Genomic DNA, 21,942 nt, shown 5'->3' with positions numbered 1-21,942 from the left:
AACTAAACAAAATAAAGGTATAGTGTTCATTTACAATTAATTAAAAAAAAACAAGCATAGAATATTATTCACTCTAATTCAGTTCCTAGTACTTCCCCTTTCCCTCCCCTCCTCCCTCCTCCATTTCCTTTTCCTCTGCTCTACTGATCTTTCAGCTATATACACTGTAGTTGTTGTTGTTTTTTTTAATTAGTGATTTGTGGATGTACATGATGATGAGATTCACTGTGGTCCTATATGTACATAGGAAATTAAGTCAGATTTCTTCCCTGTCTTTCCTTATCCTACTGCTCCTCCCTTCACTTCATTTCCCTCCATTTACTCCACTGATCTTTCTTTCTTTCTTTCTTTCTTTTTTTAATTTCCCCTCTTTATTTTGGATTAGCTTCTTCATATCAGAGAATACATTTGACCTTTGACTTTGGGGCACTGGCTTATCTCACTTAGCATGATAGACTCTAGTTCTATCCATTTACTGGCAAATGTCATGTTGTTCTTCTTTATAGCTGAGTAATACTTCATTGTATATACATAGCATATTTTCTTTATCCATTTATCTGTTGAGGGGCATTTAGGTTTTTAAATCTTTCCATTTGCTTATTTCTCTAGTCCACAAGAATTATGTATATTATTTTAACATTGTATTATATTTATTTCAAACCAAAGTGATTCCATTTTTTATGATTTTTCATATGTTCTGGGTCACTAAATATGTGTTTATATGCACATATATGTACATAGGCATATGTATTCATACATATTTCAGTGTGATATATATATATATATATGTGTGTGTGTATCTATGTGTGTGTGTGTGTGGGGGGGGTTATATATAATATATATATATATATATAAACCCCACCCCCCCACACACACACACACATTTTAACATATAATTCCCATTAAGTTAAAACAAATACCTCTTCCCTCTCATATCATAAACACACATCCTAGTTTTTTTGAACTGGAAATTAAACATGGAGGGAATGAAGTGTTATAAAAACATAAACTTCAAATTAATCTGTAGCTCAGAAAGTTATAGAAGCCTGTGGGCTCATTTCATCCCATGTTCTTTGTTTTGACATTCTTATCAGCATTTTTAAAATGGAAGATTTACTTAAATATCCTTTATATCTTGACTTTTAAATATTTGTTCTCCTTTGACTCATTAATGAAAAATTTGAGTGATTCAGAAGATGTATTGCTACATTGCTGAGAAATTAAGTGTTTCAACATGTCAGGAGAATTTTCTGTATTTCATTATTATTATAAAAATGTTAAAGATTGTGAGATACGCCTTAATCTTTCTGGCCTGCCTATAACCAAAAACCATAAACTGGATGGATTAATAATATTTTTCTTTCACAATTCTGGATGGCTGGATGATTAAGAATTAAGATCATGGTCATGGCCATTTATATTCCCAACATGGAGAAGGCCATCTTGCTATAGCCTCACTTGGAATAGAAAATAGGAGAGAGGAGGGAGAGAGGGAGAGAGAGAGAGAGAGAGGAGAGCTATCTGTGTATCTTCTGATAAGGTCATCAATCTCATCATGGGAGCTTCACCCTCAATGCCTCACCTAAACCTAACAAGCCACCCAAAAGCCACATTTCCCTCAATACCATCATATTGCAAGTCCTTAAATTTCAATATGAATTTTAGGAGTACACAAATATTTTACACATATTAATTCCCATTAATTAAAAAAACCTCACCTCTTCCCTCACATATCATAAAAGATATGTAAAAGAGTTTTCTAATAAAGTTTATGAATAATTCCTTTATTTCTTAATATCATTCAAATTGACTGGGAGGTTGTGATCATATTCCAAACAATTCTACCATTGGAAATTCCTTTCACTTTCTCTGTGTTTTTTTATGTTATATAGAATTAAAAAGCAGGAAATCATGGTCCTGATCAAGCATAAAATAGAAGGAGAAAATGAGAAGCAAGTGTATCCTGTTTTCACAAAACACAGAACCACAAAATTTAGAAGTTAAAAATGTTCTCCTAAATTGAATGATTTATTACACTCATATTCTCCCAAATTATCATAAATTGTAACCCCTGTCTAAAAACAACTATGTGATCAACCTTATATTTCCCCTTTGTACCAAAGTATAGCTGCTGCTAAACTTGAAAGAAATTTGGAAATGTGTTCCTCCCATCACCACTCTCTGCTTGGGAGTAAGTGGTGGTAGGGGATGCTTGCAGGACAGGTGACAGAAAACCATCTTCATGCCTGTCCCATTTTGCTTATCCCACATGCTTCCAGAATGAACATTTTTATGAATTTTTATCTTGTCATGTTACACCTGCATATTTTATTTAGGAGAATTTGAGTGATTCTTCCACAGACCCCACTAGGGCCCAGCCTTGGACCTACACAGTTCATAGATTTCTGCCTGACACACACTGCTGTAAGTTACTTGGCAATGTTTCAGGAATTACTAGTGCACACACACACACACAAAACAAACACACAAACAAAAACCTGGACCAAGAAGGAAATGTTTAAATAGATTAAAAGTGAATTTTAGAAAGACTTTTCCCTTTGATGAAATACATTTAAAACCCTTTGCCTACATTTAGGCTATATAATATTTGAGAAACAACAATGGAGTGAATCTCTGTGGCTTTCAAAAAAAAATCACATTTTAGAAAGTAAGAAGACAGAAACAAGAATAAAATAGCATGAAGAACTGAAAAGCACATTATGTGTGTGATCTACTTTAATCTTCCCAACCAGTTTATAAATTGAAAATTACTATTCTCCTTTTACAAGGATGGAAACTGAGGCATCATGATTTGCATAAATCTAATAAGGATCAAGATAACAATCCAGTTTTCTTATTTCAGATGAATGTTCTCTTAGTAATTTTATTGTCCACCTTCCTTCAACATAATGCTGAAATAATACTTTCCATAGAAAAGACTTTCTTGAAACATTTAATTATATATTCAGTAACCTTTAAAACCACATTAGAATAACTTACACTTCCACAATTTTGCTTTCTTTTCTTCTTCAGTTGAACTCTGGATATTATGTTCTCAACAAAGATATTTAAAAACATGTAAATATCTTCCCTATTCTTCCTTATACTTTTCTCTTCCTTCTCTTCTTGTTCTTCTATTTTTCTTTTATTCTTTGTTTTAAATTGTCTTATTGTTTTTTTAATCCTTTATGACATATGAATCACAATTATTTATCTCCTGGAGTTTATTTATGCTTTATGTTCTGGGGAAAATCTTTATTTTCCAATATGTGCTGTGTAAGCAATTAAGAGTATAATATTTTTACTAGAAGTTGGAAAAGTATTTAATCAGTCTAATATCATTAGAAATAACTGAAATTTTCCAAAATTATTAAATAGCTCTTTTTCTGTACTTTTGTTCTCTTACTATTTATGCCAAAGCAGAATAATTTACATGTATTTCATTAAGTTATTTAAGTAATTCTTCCTTGTCTACCTTCTTAGGTATTTGCTTAATTATCATTGTTATCTCTTTAAATAATAATAATAATAATAAGTGTTTTTGAGTTGGAAATTTTTTAATGGAAAAAATATATGAACATTTTTATTAATGTAAGGAACACTGAACTCCTCAACATTTAAATGCACACAGGGTAGGAATTTATTATTCTGGTACAAAGTGCTTGGATCTACCTTCAGAGGCTTCAGAGCTAGTGACAAATACATACAGTACAGTCAGTCTCTCAACCCTGTAATAAGTATGGTGGGTAAACTGTGAAGTATTGAAATGATCCCAGCAAGACTAACTGCCTGCTAACTACATTACTGCAAATTATAAGATACTGGAAATAAATGGGTGATTTGGGGTTGTAATCACCTTGGTTCCACTGTATCTTTACTAAATTATTTTAGATTCCTTAGGTAAAATGTGATCTAAGCTATAATAAAGTTGTTTGCAGTTCAATTGATACCAGTATTATTAATCACATTCAGCATGGTTTCTCCACTTACCTTACTCTATAACTATTTCCAGAACTATGTTATCATTCTCATTTTTTTTCTCCAAAATTTCCCACCTAACAAAACATAAAAATATTTCTATAGTTCAGAAAGTATTTCACCACACACTATTAAATTGGAATCAGAATCAGACATCTATATCTATTTTAATCTTCTTTATGCTGATTTGCTTCTATTGTTTCACATACATCTATTTTGCATATAAATAAGATAAATTTATCATTTTAAATGATAATTTACCAGTACTAACTTGGCATCTTAATCAGAATCTTTAGGAAATTCTGAAACATTGACTTTGTTGATTAAATCATTTTTAAGGTCTCAAATCAGTCCTATGGTAGGAAACTCAGCATTTATTTTTTTTATTTTTATTTTTTAATGGTTGTTCAAACCATCATTGAATGTTCAGATGCATTAATTCAGAACTTGGATCAAATTTCTGAAACAGTTGCAAGATAAATCCAAACTAGGCAACAGTTAAGCTCTTTCACCAATAAGAACAATTCTCTGAATCCTTGTTCCCACAAGTTCCATGTTTTTCTTTGAAAACAGACAATTGCCTGCACTTTCTGATATCCAATTTCTTAAAACTGAGCCATTCATATATAAAAAAATAAAAGATCCTGGTCCAAATCTCTACAGCCCCTCTCATACAGAAGATGAGGACACTGAAATAATTTAAGCCAACATCTTTCACTGCTGAGAGCCATAGCCAAGTAGGAATGACGCATGGAAATTTCCTTGTCAGCCTACCCAATGTTGCATAGAGGGAGGACTCTCCATTGTGGAAATGGGCTTGCCTTGGACCCAGGTCATTTGCAGTGACATTGCATGAATGTTTGAGAAAGGTGACCCTGCTCAAGGACCAGGGTGGATCCGGGTTTAGGGTAGATCTGGGTTTAGGGTGTGGATCCTGCTGGGAATAGGGCGTATCCTGCTGCCTCAAGTGCCCGCTCCTTGAGTTCCCGTTGAGTTCTCTCGGGATTCAGAGAGTATTTGGTATGCAGAGTGTGTGGATTTTTCCCAGAACGTGCGTGTAGAGACCGGTGAGAGTTCGGGAATAAAGAATTGCTGTTTGAATCCACAAGGCTTTTGTGGTGGCTCAGTTAATTTGTGCCCATCCAGACTGCGGCATTTAACCAAGAAATAAGACGATTTTTCTAAAAATATAACACAAAATTTATGTAGGACATGCAGACGGAAATGTTTCTCCCCACTTAACCTTTCTGTGCTTACTCTAACCCCTTCAAATGAAACATATCAGGACTGGAATGGTGTTTGAAAATAGTGTATTGTATAGGGATTTTCATTTGGTAAAATTAATTAGTGATTTATTTATTTTCATGAATATAAGAAAGTCAATAAAGGGTCAGTATATTGTGTCCATGATTTAATCAATCTTGCTACCTATTTATTTGTTTATTTGTTTTTTTTTTACAAATAACATTTTAATAGATCTCTCTCTCTTTTTCTCATCATTTATCAATTTTTGATAGCTTTGTGGATATTTGAAAACATTTTCCTGCTATGTAGAAAATGGATTGGTAAAATAATCATAATAGAATGTGAAACTACTTGGAAAACACAGAAGAGTTATCACAGTAAGTTTGACATTCCTTTCAAGCTTGGCTTCTGGCCAGCATCTCAAAACTTGAACTTGGAGATTGTTAAATGAACACTCTTGGTGATAAGACTGTCTGTGTCAACAGTCTTATTGATGCTTAACTTTTGCTTTCTCCTGAAAGTCTGGACTTTGGTGAAAATTTAGGCACAGGGGCCTATGTCACTAGTTCCCAATTAAAAAACAAAAACAAAAAACTTAGCTCTCAGTCTGTAATGAGCTTCCTGGGCAGAAACCTCATACACATATTGCTTCAATTTCATTGCCTGAGGAAGAATGTCTCTGTGTGATCACTCATAGGAAGGAGCAACCATAAGGTAGTCTGCATATGAATTCCTCCAGAACTCATCTATGTCTTTTTCCCCTTATGATATTGGCTGTTCAACCTTACTAAGTCACTCTAATAAACCTTAGCCACAAATACAGTTACATTCTAAGTCTCATGAACCTTCCCAACAAACGTTCAACATAGAATTGGTTTGGGGTGCCTCCAAGTCAGGGAATATTGCAATAGTACAAATAATGGGAAGAGGAGAATCAGGACAGTTGAATAGAAAAGAAAGATTTACGCATGTTGTTGGATAATAAACCTTCTCTTAGTTTCTCATGAAAAATATTTTAACAAACAATGTTTGAAAGTTACTGAGACACTATTATATTTTCAGGATTCACTACAGAGTTCCATGAAATCAGGATCTTCCAGATATAAGTGGTTTGTTGGAAGGCAAGAGTAAATTTAGGATCTGTCTATAGACATACAAAATAAGAATGAAGAATTCTCTAAGCTGAATCCTCACATGCCAATTTGAGAAAGGAATGTTAAACTCTAATTCCATTGCCAAAAAAAAAAAAAAGAAAGAAACACGGAGGAGCTCATTATTATACACAAGGCATGCCACATTAAAGAGTAACATATACCAGAGGAACAATAGGTACTGAGGAAGTAAGTGGATGTATCCTGAGTATTAGTGCCTTTATCCATCCTAAACCATGCTTAACCCTCAGATTTAGGGAATCAATGGATGAAAAGTCCTGAGAGCCACAGCTGAGTCGGAATGGCCCCTGGCATTTTGCCAATAGTATTGGTTGACAGGCAAGGCATTACTATCCGCCTCGGCCACTACTTTGGAGTTCTCACGCTACTTTGGAGTTCTCATGGAGTGTCCCTGGGCTCCCGGTATGGGCCACCATCTGCTGCAGTCTGGCTGCAGCAAAATAACCAGGGGGTGAGGAGCAACTTGTGTAGATTGATATATCAGGAGTGGGAGCCGTTTATTGTAGGACAGGAGGGGTATATATACATTCCACACAGCTTATCTTCATTAACATAAACTAGATACAACAGTCAACCAATAAGGAATCTCCACACTTAATGGCTCGCTGGCATTACTTCACAAACCACTCCCTCTGGAAAAATGCCAGGGGCCATCCTGACTTGTTTACAGACCCTAACATTTCCCCCTTTTGTTTAATTTAAATAACGACCATAGTGGTTTTTACAGAAACAACATAAATAACCTGCTACAAGCAGAAGGGGAGGATACAAAATGCCACAATACCAAGCCAATTGATGGCTCCATGCAAGAAGCCCTTGGAATAATTATACCAGCAATGACACCGTTAGCAAAGATACTGAGTTACATTTTGTTGTAGATTACAGTTTCTTGTCTCAGTCCAGGTAAAGCAGTGTCTCAATAGATTAACTCACAGTCCAGGTAAATCACAGCCCAGGTAAGTTCTGCAGGCAGCTAGCTTGATCCGAAGTCCCGTCTGGTTCTCAGCAACACTGGAAATTCTTCCACCCTCATCTTTACCGGCACTGTGACGAAGGCAGGAACTCTGGCAATGATGCTAAAGAAAATTCTGTAGTATTCCAGCAGGTGCTAAGAAAACAACCTTCTGAACAATTTAGTACATTATCTCAAGGTTTTTTACATTTGAAATAAGCCTTAATAGTGCTCATTACTCATTAGCTTCCAGGTGTGGGAGAACCATTGTAGTTACTGGCCTTGGAAATGATCAAACTTCAGGGACACAGGCAGTCTTCCACCTGCAGTGTGCTGGGCAGCCCCACATGGCCCTGGGGAGAGTCCGGGGAGTGTTCTGGACTCAAATTGCCAATGGGAACAGGGAGCAAGAGCCTGCGAGACTGTGCCTCCAGGTCAGGTCTGGATTTGGTCTCTCGCAGTGGCATCCTGGGGGGCGGGGAAGAGCCGGCTGCCGCTTGGAAAGTCCTTGCTGTGCCATGACCAGCTTGCGCACATGGCAGCCGCCACAATGATTCATGCACCCTCCGATAAGGAAAAGTATTCAGTAATAGCGTTTTGCTGCAACTTTTTTCCTGATAATCCTTCCTCCTCTGAACTTTCTTTTTCTTTCTGACTAGAGTTCCCGGGCTTCCATCGACACATGCCTTAACTATTCTTGGTTCCACTGGGGTGCCTCCTTCCCTTAGTAGTTTACTTCTCACCCCTTCCATATTTTCATCATAAAGACAATACAACATTTCAAGACAAAACAAGACACAAACATACTGTATCAATCTTTCCCATTTTCTCAAAATGGCCATTTTTCCTCTGGCCCTATCTGCCTAGGGACAAGCAGATTTGCTCCCGTCCTATCTAGGGACGGGCAGCTTTTTTTCGTCACTTACCCCCGAGTGTCCCGGGGCTCCCGGTATGGGCCACCATCTGCCGCAGTCTGGCTGCAGCAAAATAACCGGGGGGTGACAAGCAACTTGTGTAGATCCATACAGCAGGAGTGGGAGCCGTTTATTGTAGGACAGGAGGGGTATATATACATTCCACACAGCTTATCTTAATTAGCATAAACTAGATACAGCAGTCAACCAATAAGGAATCTCCATACTTAATGGCTCCCTGGTGATACTTCACAAACCACTCCCTCTGGCAAGATTCCAGGCGCCATCCTGAATTGTTTACAGACCCTAAAAGAAAAGAATGCTTATTTCTTAACATTTTTCTTGAGAACAGATTAATTTGAAAATCTTTGATAACAGTTGGTTGATTCCTCTTATAAGATCATTTTGCTTAATAAAAATAATGAAGCTGAAGTAGACTTTGTATCTAAGGCAATGTCCCAGATCATGGCATGAATTAATAAATAAAAATGTACTTACACAATGGCAAGAGTACACAACTATTTGCCTTAAAATGTTATTGAACTCCTTATTTATTTGAGGTCTTTTACATGAAGATAGTTCCAATGATTTCATTCTATTTATTAGGGAGAAATAATATTTAGCAGAATATGTAAATATTATTTTCATTCCTCAACTCAGAAGTATGAGTGTTTAATTTGTTTAATTTTGGGTTGATTATAGTAACATTATCTTTCTGTTGATTGCAACCTGATAATGTAATCAGTTTTAGATAATGTGATTCTAATGAACAGTTTAAGGCTGGGTTAGCCTTAAAGCAGAGTTAGGGATAATTCTCTTTCAAGGTATTCAATTTATCACCCACCCAAATTGCCCCACTCAGTCCCTTATGCCCCTGAACTACATTAAATTTGATTTCCTTGTCTATTGCCTGGACGGTGAAAACACAGCCAAGTGCAATAATCTAAAATTTCCCAGAATAAATGTCATCTAGTCCACTTCTCTATCATTTTTTATCACTGCCCTGTCATTAAAGTCATCTTATAAAATGTCACAAGACTGAGAAAGTCTAAAGGTCAGAATTTCTATCATAATTACCAAAATTTGGTACCTTAGTGTCAAGATTCACCAATCATTTCAAGGGTGCAGATTATTAGGAAACAAAGAAGTATGCCTAATTCTTGAATCACCACTGACCAACCACGGTGGCCTTTTGTGTGTGTGTGTGTTGTTGATGTGAAGCCTCCAAGCAAAGCACATAGCCAATGCCACTTACCAAAAAAAAAAAAAAAGAACAAAAAAAACCTCAATCATCAAATACTTCAGTTATAACAACAGACCAAATGATTTATTAGTAGTAGCAATTTATCTCACAGTTCTGCAGGACAGAAACATGAGATTGGTATGGCAGCATTTTGAGCAAATTCTCACTCATTCTACCTCAATGTCATATCATTTTACCTTCATAATATAAAGGAATTGCCAACACTGAGATGGCTACAGGTATATGATAATCCAGAATGTGGAAACAAAAAAAAAAAAAAAAGGAAAACCTGGAAGGAAAGTTTCCTAAATTCTCTGGAATAATAACAGTTATTAAATAATGGGGGAAGGGGAGAGAAATTAGTAACGTGAATTGTGTTCCATTCTGCACAATTAGTTTTCTCCCTGGTCATAAAAAACACTTACTACCTTCAATGTATTTTTTTTTAATTTTTTATTTTAGGTTGTTCAAAACATTACAAATTTCTTGACATATCATATTCCACACTTTGATTCAAGTGGGTTATGAACTCCCACCTTCACCCCATACACAGATTGCAGAATCACATCAGTTACACATCCATTGATTTACATATTGCCATACTAGTGTCTGTTGTGTTCCCCTGCCTTTCCCATCCTCCACCATCCCCCCTCCCCACCTCTCCCCTCCCCTCCCCTCCTCTCTCTCTACCCCCTCCACTGTATAACCCTGAGGGTCTCCTTCCATTTCCAAGCAATTTCCCTTCTCTCTCCCTTTCCCTCCCACCTCTCATCCCTGTTAAATGTTAATCTTCTTCTCATGCTCTTCGTCCCTACTCTGTTCTTAGTTACTCTCCTTATATCAAAGAAGACATTTGGCATTTGTTTTTTAGGGATTGGCTAGCTTCACTTAGCATAATCTGCTCTAATGCTATCCATTTCCCTGTAAATTCTATGATTTTGTCATTTTTTAATGCAGAGTAATACTCCATTGTGTATAAATGCCACATTTTTTTTTATCCATTCGTCTATTGAAGGGCATCTAGGTTGGTTCCACAGTCTTGCTATTGTGAATTGTGTTGCTATGAACATCGATGTAGCAGTGTCCCTATAGCATGCTCTTTTTAGGTCTTTAGGGAATAGACCAAGAAGGGGAATAGCTGGGTCAAATGGTGGCTCCATTCCCAGCTTTCCAAGAAATCTCCATACTGCTTTCCAAATTGGCTGCACCAATTTGCAGTCCCACCAGCAATGTACAAGTGTACCCTTTTCCCCACATCCTCGCCAGCACTTGTTGTTGTTTGACTTCCTAATGGCTGCCAATCTAACTGGAGTGAGATGGTATCTTAGGGTGGTTTTGATTTGCATTTCTCTGATTGCTAGAGATGGTGAGCATTTTTTCATGTACTTGTTGATTGACTGTATGTCCTCCTCTGAGAAGTGTCTGTTCAGGTCCTTGGCCCATTTGTTGATTGGGTTGTTTGTTTTCTTATTGTCTAATTTTTTGAGTTCTTTGTATACTCTGGATATTAGGGTTCTATCTGAAGTGTGAGGAGTAAAGATTTGTTCCCAGGGTGTAGGCTCCCTATTTACCTCTCTTATTGTTTCTTTTGCTGAGAAAAAACTTTTTAGTTTGAGTAAGTCCCATTTGTTGATTCTAGTTGTTAACTTTTGTGCTATGGGTGTCCTATTGAGGAATTTGGAGCCCGACCCCACCAAATGTAGATCGTAGCCAACTTTTTCTTCTATCAGACGGGCGTGTCTCTGATTTGATATCAAGCTCCTTGATCCATTTTGAATTCACTTTTGTGCATGGCGAGAGAAAGGGATTCAGTTTCATTTTGTTGCATATGGATACCTCAATATTGTAAAAGCAATCTATGCTAAGCCTCAGGCTAGCATCATTCTGAATGGAGAAAAACTGAAGGCATTCCCTCTAAAATCTGGAACAAGACAGGGATGCCCTCTCTCTCCACTTCTCTTCAACATAGTTCTCGAAACACTGGCCAGAGCAATTAGACAGAAGAAAGAAATTAAAGGCCTTCAATGTATTTTGAAGGAAAGTAAAAATAAAATAAAATCAACAAATAATCCAGAACTCAGTATTCTAAATTCAAATGAACATTAATACCTTGCAAATATACAAATTCCAGAGCTTTGGATGTCTGCCATGTTCTTTATAATCAGAGACTCTTTAAGCTTTTCCTAGAAACCTGATTATTTACTTTTTTATTTTTATTTTTTTTAAATTTTGCTAGTAGGGATTGAGCCCAGGGGCACTCTACCATTAGGCTCCCTTTCATTAAAACTTTGAGACAGGGTCTTGTTTAATTGCCCAGTTTGGCCTTGAACCTCCTTTCTCAGGATCTATTACTAAAGTAGCTATGGTTATAGGCATCTACCACCAAGCTCAACTCCTGATTTATTTTTGGTCAACTAAATATTCAAAAATATTTACACATTACTATTTACATAATAAAGCTAAGATGAAAAGACAGTGGTGTTTGGGTCTCTTTGATCAGTGACAACTGAAACAATATAAGTTCTCAGGCAGAAAAAAAAATGGGGATAACTTCTAAGGGACAAAGAATTTGTTAAATAAATTACCAACATGTTATAAACTTCCTCACCACTCTATATCACCTCTAATTGCATAAGTCAGGTATAGTTATCCCAAATATCTGACACGTGGAAGTATAAAACATAACAGGTATCCCAAATATCTGTTACGTGGAAGTATAAAACATTTTTAATTTACCAAGATGTAGAAAATTAATGCTTAACATCCAATTTCTAGAAGACTGTATTAGACTCAGGCAAGGTTTTATTCATGAATAGTTATTATTACTATTTTAGTCATCAATTTCTCATCCAAAACAGTCTTAGAGAACTGTGCAGTAAGTAGGTCCTTGCCAACATCTTATCATAATTTACATGTGGTATTTTCTCACTCTAAACTAATATATCCATATGTATTTTAAGACAAAATAGTTGTAATTAGCTATTTTATAATTATCATAAAGAAAGATAAATAACACTAAAAAGTATTCATACATGTCTTCAGTACCATAATGTAGGACTTCATTGGAAGCAAAGTTCATGGACTCACTGAAAAACAAAATGAAATGCAAAATCCTCAATTAGACACTGGATCAGAAAATAATTTTAGTTGGAAAAAGTGAGTAAAATTCAAATACAGTCTCCTGTTTAGCTAATAGTTTTCTGCTGATATTCTTAGATTTTATCATTGTACTATGGCTATATATGATATTAGCTTTAGCAAATCTGGGTGAAGAATGTACAGAGCTATCTGTATGTTTGCCACTTTTCTGCAAGTCTAAACTTATTTTGAAATAATGAGTTTTAAAAAATCAATCTTCCAGCAGGGCTGCAAGTTTAAAAAAAAAGTCATAATACTGAGCTATTATTTATCTTCCTCAAATTTCTGCCCATACATTCTCGTCTCATCCCTTGAGATACTACAGCACAGAGTTAATGCCTTCTCTGTGATGGATTGCTTCAGATATTTGAATGGTCTTACCACATCACCAAAATGTGAACTTTCCCATGTTAAATATTCTCTTCTTCTACAGCTTTTTATCATTTAAGTCTTTTAATAACTCCACTTTCCAGTCACTTTCTCCCTAGAAGTGAAGGTGCAGGATTTGTGGTGTTCTAAGGGCCATTCCTGACAGCAGTGTCTCTTGGCACATACAGCAGACTTGACAGAAACATTTCCTGATGCAAGCTCTCAATGGCTAGGCCTACCAGCAGTTTCTCCATCAACTGTCAAACCCTTCTAGAGATAAGAATTTTTGACAGTGAGTGGAACTAATAGGGACAGCTCCCATTAATGTAGGCTGGTACATAAGCAGCAACTTCCATCAGTATTCAGGACAACTCAAATGTTCCTGAGGTAACTGATATGTTTTAGTTGCTCTTCTACTTCTCGCCATTACTGTCATAATACATTTAGGCAGACTCCAGGTTTCTTGAATTCCAGGAATAATGATAGCTATTATAAGGAAAACCATCATTTTCATTTACTTTACTTTCCACAATAAAATTCTCTAGATTGTGTGACTTAAAGGAGAGAAATTGGTTTCTCATTCTTCTGGAGGCTGGGAAGCTGAGATCACTATATTAGTGCTTTCAAGAGAAACAGAACCAACAGAAACACACACACACACACACACACACCTACTTAATTCCATAGGAAGAGAGACACAAGATCTCTAGTTGAAAAGCTGATGGTGGAAACAGAAAGTTTGAGATTCAAAATAGATATTTCAGTTTAATTCTGAAGGCAGGAAAAACAAATATCTCACCTCAAGCACCCAAGTAAGAAGAGTTCCCTTTTTCAGGGGATCATACTTTTAGTTATATTTAGGCCTTTAATTAATTGGAGAGAATCACCCACGATGTGAACTCCAATTTCTTTTAATCATACTACTAATTCAAATATTAGTTTATCCCAGAATATTATTTAGCAAATATCTGGGTACCCAATGACCCAGTGAAGTTGAAACACAAAATTAAAATTCATCATCTTACCCATGTAGTCAGCACTTAGTTGCTGAAATAAAAAATTATCTAGATAAAGTGGCCATGTTTTCTCACATGCCCATTTTCAGAAAAAAAATCAAATATTAAAAAGAACTTGTTAGTATTCAAAAAAATTTTTTTTCAACTACCTCTAGCAGTTTCAGCTGTGTTTTTAAATGAGTGACCACCACAGTGAGACTACTATATCAGGAAAGGAATATTCTTTATACTATAGATCTTAACTTCTTTTTTTCAGATTTCTTTGAGAGAGTTTATTGAATCACTCTGGACTCAGGCACAATTGTGCTTTCCCTAACAGCCTTCTGAATATTTGTAGAAATTACTCTATGTTAGTTTCATATTTCTACAACAATGAACCTGAGTTTGTACATGTTTGTGTGGAAGTGTGTGTGTATGGTTCTGGAGTCTGAACTCAGGGTGTTTGACCACAGAGCTACGTTCTCAGCCCTTTTTCATTTTTTTATTTTGGGACAGGGTTTCACTAAGTTCCTTAGATTGGCCTCAAACTTTATGAGGCTACCCCCAATTTGTGATCCTCTTGTCCCAGGCTTCTGAGTCACTGGGATTACATGCCTGCACCACCAGGCCTGAATGATACAATAACTTTTAAGGAGAAAAAAGTTTTATTGTGCACTCAGTTGGAAGTTCAAATTCAAGAATGTGGCGCCTTGGTTTCAACTCTGATGAAGACAGTGGATGGCAGAAACAGGGAAACATGGTGGAACACACTGTTATAACATGAACAAACACGCAGAGCAAAAAGGACAGGTGAAGTCCCACACCTGCTTGTGTCTTCCGCTCTTTTGGGGCTACATCACCAGTGACCTAAGGACGTCTTATTGTGCCCTTCCTTTTAAAGTCTACAATCCCTCCCCCAATAACACCACATGGGAACCAGGATTTATATATTGACCTATGGGAGATATTATTCCAAACCATAGGAAGTGTACCAAGATTTTATTGAGAGCATGAACTCATATACCTAGAGGAATTGTAGAAGCTCCATTTTCTTTATACATTACAACATCTAAACAAAAATTATGCTCAAGCCAGGCACAGTGGTGAACTCCCATAATCCCAGTGACTTGGGAGGCTGAGGCAGGAGCATCACGTGCTCAAAACCAGCCTTAGCAAAAGCAAGGCACTAAGCAACTCAGTGAGACCGTTTCTAAATAAAATATAAAAATAGGGTTGGGATGTGGTTTGGTGGTCAAGTGCTCCTGAGTTCAATCCCCTGTACTCCCCCAAATAAAAACCCACAAAAAACAAAAAATAATTATACTCAAGTATTAAATTATGTACCAAATAGTATATCTGGGCAATTATATAATTTAGATATATAAAATATATCAATTTAGCTATTTTATATATCTAAATTTTCAATTTAGGTATGTAAAATAGCTCAAATTAACCCTATATTGTATACTTTTTAAAAGATATATTTCATAATATTTGAAGTATTGAAAATAATTTTTAAATGTTATAATCAGTGCATATTCACTATAGAATACTTCAAAATAACAAAATACAAACCACAAGATAAAATTTTTAAAAATCTGCACTTTGAGACACAGAAGTGCTAATATTTAACCCAGAAAAGGGATTAAAACTAGATTATATATTCATATATATAAAGTAAATACACAACACATACACACATATCCTTTTCTCCTCCTCTTCCCCTTTCTCTTCCTCTTCCTCATATTTTATTGTGTTTTCTTATTATATTCTTCTTCTCCCATTGCTTTTTAAAATATATTCTCTATTGCTAATTGTTTAACACCCATAAACAAAAATAAAAATGTTGAAGTTCATGTTAGCCATGAATAGACCAAGAAAAAAAGTTTAACTCTCAGTATCCTTCACAGATTCTTCCATAAATTATGATGATGTCCAATATTTAGAAACTGTATTAGTCCATTTACATTATTACAATAAAACACTGGAAGCTGGATAACTTTGTAAATAAAGTAGGTTAATTTATTTAGCTTGTAGTTCTGGAGATTCAGTGACCCAAATTTTGTATTGGAATTTCTGTTGGCAGAGTTCTCATGTAGTGCATGACATCATACAAGAAGAGATGGGAAGTGTGTACAGTGTGTGTGTGTGTGTGTGTGTGTGTGTGACCTGCTTGTGTCTTCCCCTCTTATAGTAATCTCACCAGTATCCAATCATGGGGGTTGCATATGGATGACATTGTCTAACCCAAATCAATTCTCAATAGGCCTACCTTCAATCACCACAGTCAAACCAGCATTCTACCCTCTTACTACCTCACAATGGTAATTAAATACAACACACAGAACTCTCTGAAGATGCATTCCAATCATACTCACATAGCCCTACAAATTTATTTTTTTCCGATGTAAAATATAATCATTCTATCCTTAATAGTTCCAAAGACTAAACTCGCTGCATCATTATTTAAAAAAAAAAGTATCAGGGACTTAAGGCACATTCCTTGCAATGTAAGTCTGTAAAATTAAAACACATTATCTACTTTCAACATAATACAATGTTGGGGCAAGCACAGGACACCTATTCTAACTCCAAACGGGGAACTAAGGCATAGAAAGGAATAAGCATCACAAGTAAGAAAAATTACCATAAGGGCAAGACCAAATTTAACCAACGAAATACTAAATCTTAAAAATCTGTCATTTGTGCACAACACAGCAGGGAGTGAGACCCTAGAAGCTTTGTCAGCCCTTCCCTATGGCTTTGTTGGTCCCAGAAAGCAGCATGGATACTCTTTGGGCTTCTGACTTTGCACACTGCCTGCAGCTTTACCTGGCAGGTTGCACATGGCTAGTAGCTTTTTCTTCCTGTAGTTCAACTGAAGCTTCCGTCCCATGGCTCCACTAAGCATCTATTGCCCCAGCAGGAGCTCTCTTCACAAGTCCCAATCCTAAAACAAATTTCTGCCTAGACTTTCAGAATTTTCTGTGAAATATTTGTGAAAACCACCTTGGCCACATAACTCATTCGGCCCTTTTGCCAACTCAGCCTATCATGGATGCCAAGTCTGAAGCTGGCATGACCTCAGCCAGGCATGGTTGAACAATGACCACAGCCCCAGGTGCTTCACTGGTTGAATGCAGGAAAATACCCCTGAAGGTGGCTGCCCTCAAGTGACAAGCACGCAGAAGGTACACTGGGATCTTTCCTGAAACAGTTCTGCATTGGAAATTCTCTGGGCCACTGATGGGACAGGTGGCCTCAAATATTTCTGAGATGACCTTGAGGCTTCTTCAGTCATCTTGAAGCAAAGCTGCTGGCATCCTTTTATCCACAGTCATCTCTTTTATCGAGTTGTTTCACAGTTAACACACTTACCTGCTCTTACTTTGCTCCTTTCTTGGCCTGACCTAATTTCCAAACTTTTTCTCTCCATTACTTTACTTCCCTCTGCTCCCAAGTCTCACCATAAATCTTACTAAAAGCTGTGGATGCCCAGGGTTCAGTTATGCACATTCTTGTTCAGGTATTTCTGGGTCATCTCTTATCCATTTGGCTTTCATAGAACTCAAGGGCATGAATACGATGCATCCAAATTACTTGCTACAATGCAATATGACTGGCCTTTCTGATTTCCAATGGAATCCTCATGTCCTCGTCTTCCTACTCCTGAGCCCTCATCAGAAGCTCCCATTATGCTCCATGTAACTTGACATTTACAAAGGGGCAGGCTAGTCATTTTCTTTAAATGTTGTAACTACTCTCCAATAACCTAGATAAAAACCACTTCTGTATTTTCAAGTATGGTTTTAGTAACAATTCCCTTTCTCAGTACCAATTTTCATGCATTACTGTAATGGAAATACTGAGGCTAAATAACTTTATGAAGAAAGGCATTTTATTTAGCTCACAAATGTGGAGTCTCAGGGGCCCAGATCTAATGATGGTCTTCCTGATGGCTAGACCCAAGGTGGTGCAGAGCATCACATGGCAACAAACTAGAAACCCACATATCAGTTTTTGGGTCTCTTTCCAATTCTTAAAAAGTCAATGTTCTGTGCACTAATTCAATGAAGTATTTGATCACCGGGGTCCTTCTTAATGACTTTAATCCTAATCACCTCTCATAGTGACCACCTCTAAACACCATACATATATATCTGCCCCCTTAATACATCACCATTTGTGTTTAATCCTAAACACAAACACATGAACTTGAGGCATAAACTCAAACCATATCCAAACCATAGCAAACATGATTTTGTATTTTCTGTTTTACCTCAGAATAGTATATTGGTCCTATTACTTCATTTGTCATTGCAATGTAAATTTAAATTTATGTACATGGTTCTTAGAGTTGTAATTTGACTTTATTTTATGCTTTAGAATTTTCCTCTTACCTATTCATATTCTTAAACACCACTATGTCTGTATGAGGCCTCTGAAACAGCTTCAGATATGAATAAGACAGCATGCAGTAATGGGAAGTTGTCCCCAAAGGATTGAAGATGCTGAGAGAGTTAGAGGGTCAAGATAGCTGCTAAGGTGGCAGAGGTCTCCTGGAATTGCCTGGTTGTTTATCCATAGACTTTAATCCTCTTGTTTGAGGGTAGTCCCTGGATATATTCATTTTTGACTTTGTTTGCCTGCATGTCCAGAGAACTCCCCAGAGAAAATCCACAATAAGAAAGCAGAAAGCAGCAAGCCATAAGGTCAGTGCTGGGGGAGCATCTGTCAAGAGTCTGGGTGCACAGGGAACTGTCCTGCAGGAGTCTGACTAAAATCAGAGGTGGGCTACATTTATGTCAAGGGCCACTGCAAATATTTCAACAGCAAAACTCAGAACTGACTTCAGTGAAGCTCAATGTGAGAATCTTAAATATTTGTGTTTCTGAAAAGATCTTTTCTTTTGATTCATGTTTGAAAAAATGTTGTGCTGAAAATTCACTTCAGCATTCCATGCTTTTGCATCAGATTTCTAAAGATCATCTACTGTAACGGAGCTTCACCATTGAGGTGAGGACCCTGTCAGTGGTGGCCTACTTGTCATTTTGTCCCAGGAGATATTTCTTTCTCATCAGCCATTTTTAAGATATTCTCTTCTACATGATCCTTCTGACTTTAATTTTCTGATGTCCAAATATGTTAGTTTTTGTACTTGCTTGTCTATAATTCATTGTAATCCCAGAATTGGCAAATGCTTTTCTTCAACTTTTTTTGAAAATTATCTGTCATTATATGGACACTACCTCTTTGTATGTCTGTTTATTCTGTCTGCAATCCACATTGGATGTATTACAGAAGTTACTTTAACCTATGTAATTATTAACTATTTTTCATAACTTTTACTTTTAATATCATTTCAATTTAATTACATACATTTTTTCTAAAGTATATTTCTGCAAGGTAATGTAGTTTTCTACATTAGGATTAGGATATGAGGGCTCAGAATTGTACATGTGGCTTTAGAAAGTTCCCTGTGCCTCTAGTCATGTCATGTCTCAGGAAGAAGACCACCCTCACCTGACAGAGAATCTGCCAGCACTTCACTGTGGACTTTCCAGACTCCAAACATATCATAAATAAATTCTTATTGTTATAAGTCATTCAGTCTATGTTATTCTGCTATGGTGGCCTGGAAACACAAAAACATTCAGTTATGGTACAGATGCACTCTATAAGGAGGAGGAAAAAAATATCCATCTCTTAGAAAAGAAAGGGAGCAATTAAAAAAATGCTTGAAAGATGGCTGGGGAAATGTCAGACAGATCAACTCAGTTGATTTGTTTATCTGGTTTTAAAATAGAGTTGAAAAGTAAATATATGGAGCTTCTATTAAGGGTTTGACAGCTTATTATCAAAGTTTAATGGATTAAAGGAGAAGCTCCAAGCCACACTGCACTCTTTATGCGCCTTGAAAATTTCACTCTCTATATCTCAGCCTGAAAGAAATCAAATCCAATTATGAGAATAATGATTTATAGCAGATAATTCTCAAAGAAGGGGCTGAATTTATTGCTTTAATTAAAGCCATAGAGTCTAAACAGCCTGAATGAAAGACCGGTATGTTAGCAGTGAAATGAGGGTGGGACATTAGGCTGTATTCAATTGTTGGGTGAAATGGCCTTTGAATGGGATACAAGGGAGGGAGAGACAAAACAAGGTTCACTTGTAAGGTGGATTCTATTGAAGAACACAATTCATGGGATGGAGTTTAAGGGGAATTTCCTACTTTCAGGAGTAGGTTGATTAACTGCTCGAAGGACCAAGAGCTTCCTGTTCCCATCACTGGGAAGGTAGGAATTGTCCTTTGAACAAAATGATATGGCATTTTTAATGGCTAAAAATTTACACATGCTATTGTTGTTATCATAAGAAAGTCAGTCTCAGATTAAGTCTGAAGCCAGGCCAGCAAAGATTTGAAATGGAAGGCAATTTGTGACTATCTTTTGAAATTTTGTATTCAAATGGGTCTAAATTTATTTACACTGTCAAGTTTTATTTAAAAATGAAGGGCTGAGGATGTGGCTCAATCAGTAACGTGCTGGCCTGGCATGTACGCGGCGCTGGGTTTTATCCTCAGTACCACATACAAATAAAATGTGTCTGCCAAAAACTTAAAAAAAAATCTCTCTCTCTCTCTCTCTCTCTCTCTCTCTCTCTCTCTCTCTCTCTCAAAAAATAAATAAATAGATAAATAAATAAATAAATAAATAAATAAAAATCAATATGAAGGGCTGGAGTTGGGGCTCAGCAGTAGCACACTTGCCTGGCATGTGTGAGGCACTGGGTTCAATTCTCAGTACCACATATAAATAAATAAAATAAAGGTCTGTCAATAACTAAGAAAGAAAAGTTTTAAAAGGTCAATATGAGTTTCTTATCTGTAATATAAAAACATCCTTTTTTAAAATATATTTTTTAGTTGTAGATGGACACAATACCTTCATTTATTTATTTATTTATTTATATGTGCTGCTGAGCATCGAACCCAGTGCCTCAATCATGCTAGGCAAGCCCTATTCTACTGAGCCACAACCCTAGCCCCTAAAAGCATTCTTTTTGATCCAAGTATGTACTATGATTTTCTGTACCTCTCCTATATTGTTATTAAAAATAATAACATTCAATTTTGCAAACTAATAAAGTGGCAAAATTGAATACTGAACCCAGATTGATTTTGATGGCTTTCTTTGTGTGTGTGTATGCTGAAAGTGATCAAACCCAGTGTTTTTCAAGTTAGCCATGTGTTCTGCCATTAAGCTACTTTACCATCCCTTTGTTCTTATTTGTTTCAACATTTTCAAACACTATATTAGGAAAAGACTACACTCAAGAGTGACACAAAATAATCTATGTATACTTTGCCAGTGTTTATTTTATGGACTTATAATTGCATAGGGTAGATTATTAAGGTATCCTTTTCATTGAGTAAGCCTTCATCATTTATTTTTGCAATTCTGGGGATTTCCTTGCATATGCTAATAAAGTCTATGTAGATACTTGATTTACTGATCTTGGTTTCCTTACCCTTAGGTTGATAAACACACCTGTCCCATTTCCTGCTTTTAAGTACCAAAAATTTGATAATTATTTTCAAATTTTCTGGATATCTTTGATGATTTCACTATTTGGTGTTCAATGGCATAAATGTGGAAAATGTCCCTTTTACCAAAGTTTCTAAGGGAAATTTGTGTTATAAATTTTCTCAGGTAAATGCAAAGTCCTTTAAATATATAATGTACAGACACAATTCCCTTTATATATAAAATGTGTGATAGATCATTTATATCGTACTCAACTATATATTTATCTCACATGAATATATTTCTTGTATTCTTCTTTCAGCAATAATTCTCAAATAAATTTCTCAAGAACTCATCACAAATTTTTTCAGAAATTTGTACACAATAATAATTCATTTCTATTTGAGTTG

The sequence above is a fragment of the Marmota monax genome, unplaced genomic scaffold (genome assembly GCF_021218885.2).
Source record: "Marmota monax isolate L192 unplaced genomic scaffold, Marmota_monax_Labrador192_F-V1.1 WCK01_AAM20220418_F8-fsc00241, whole genome shotgun sequence".
NCBI classification, from domain to species: Eukaryota; Metazoa; Chordata; class Mammalia; order Rodentia; family Sciuridae; genus Marmota; species Marmota monax.
The sequence above is the reverse complement of the archived record's forward strand: the minus strand, read 5'-3'. Positions refer to the sequence as shown.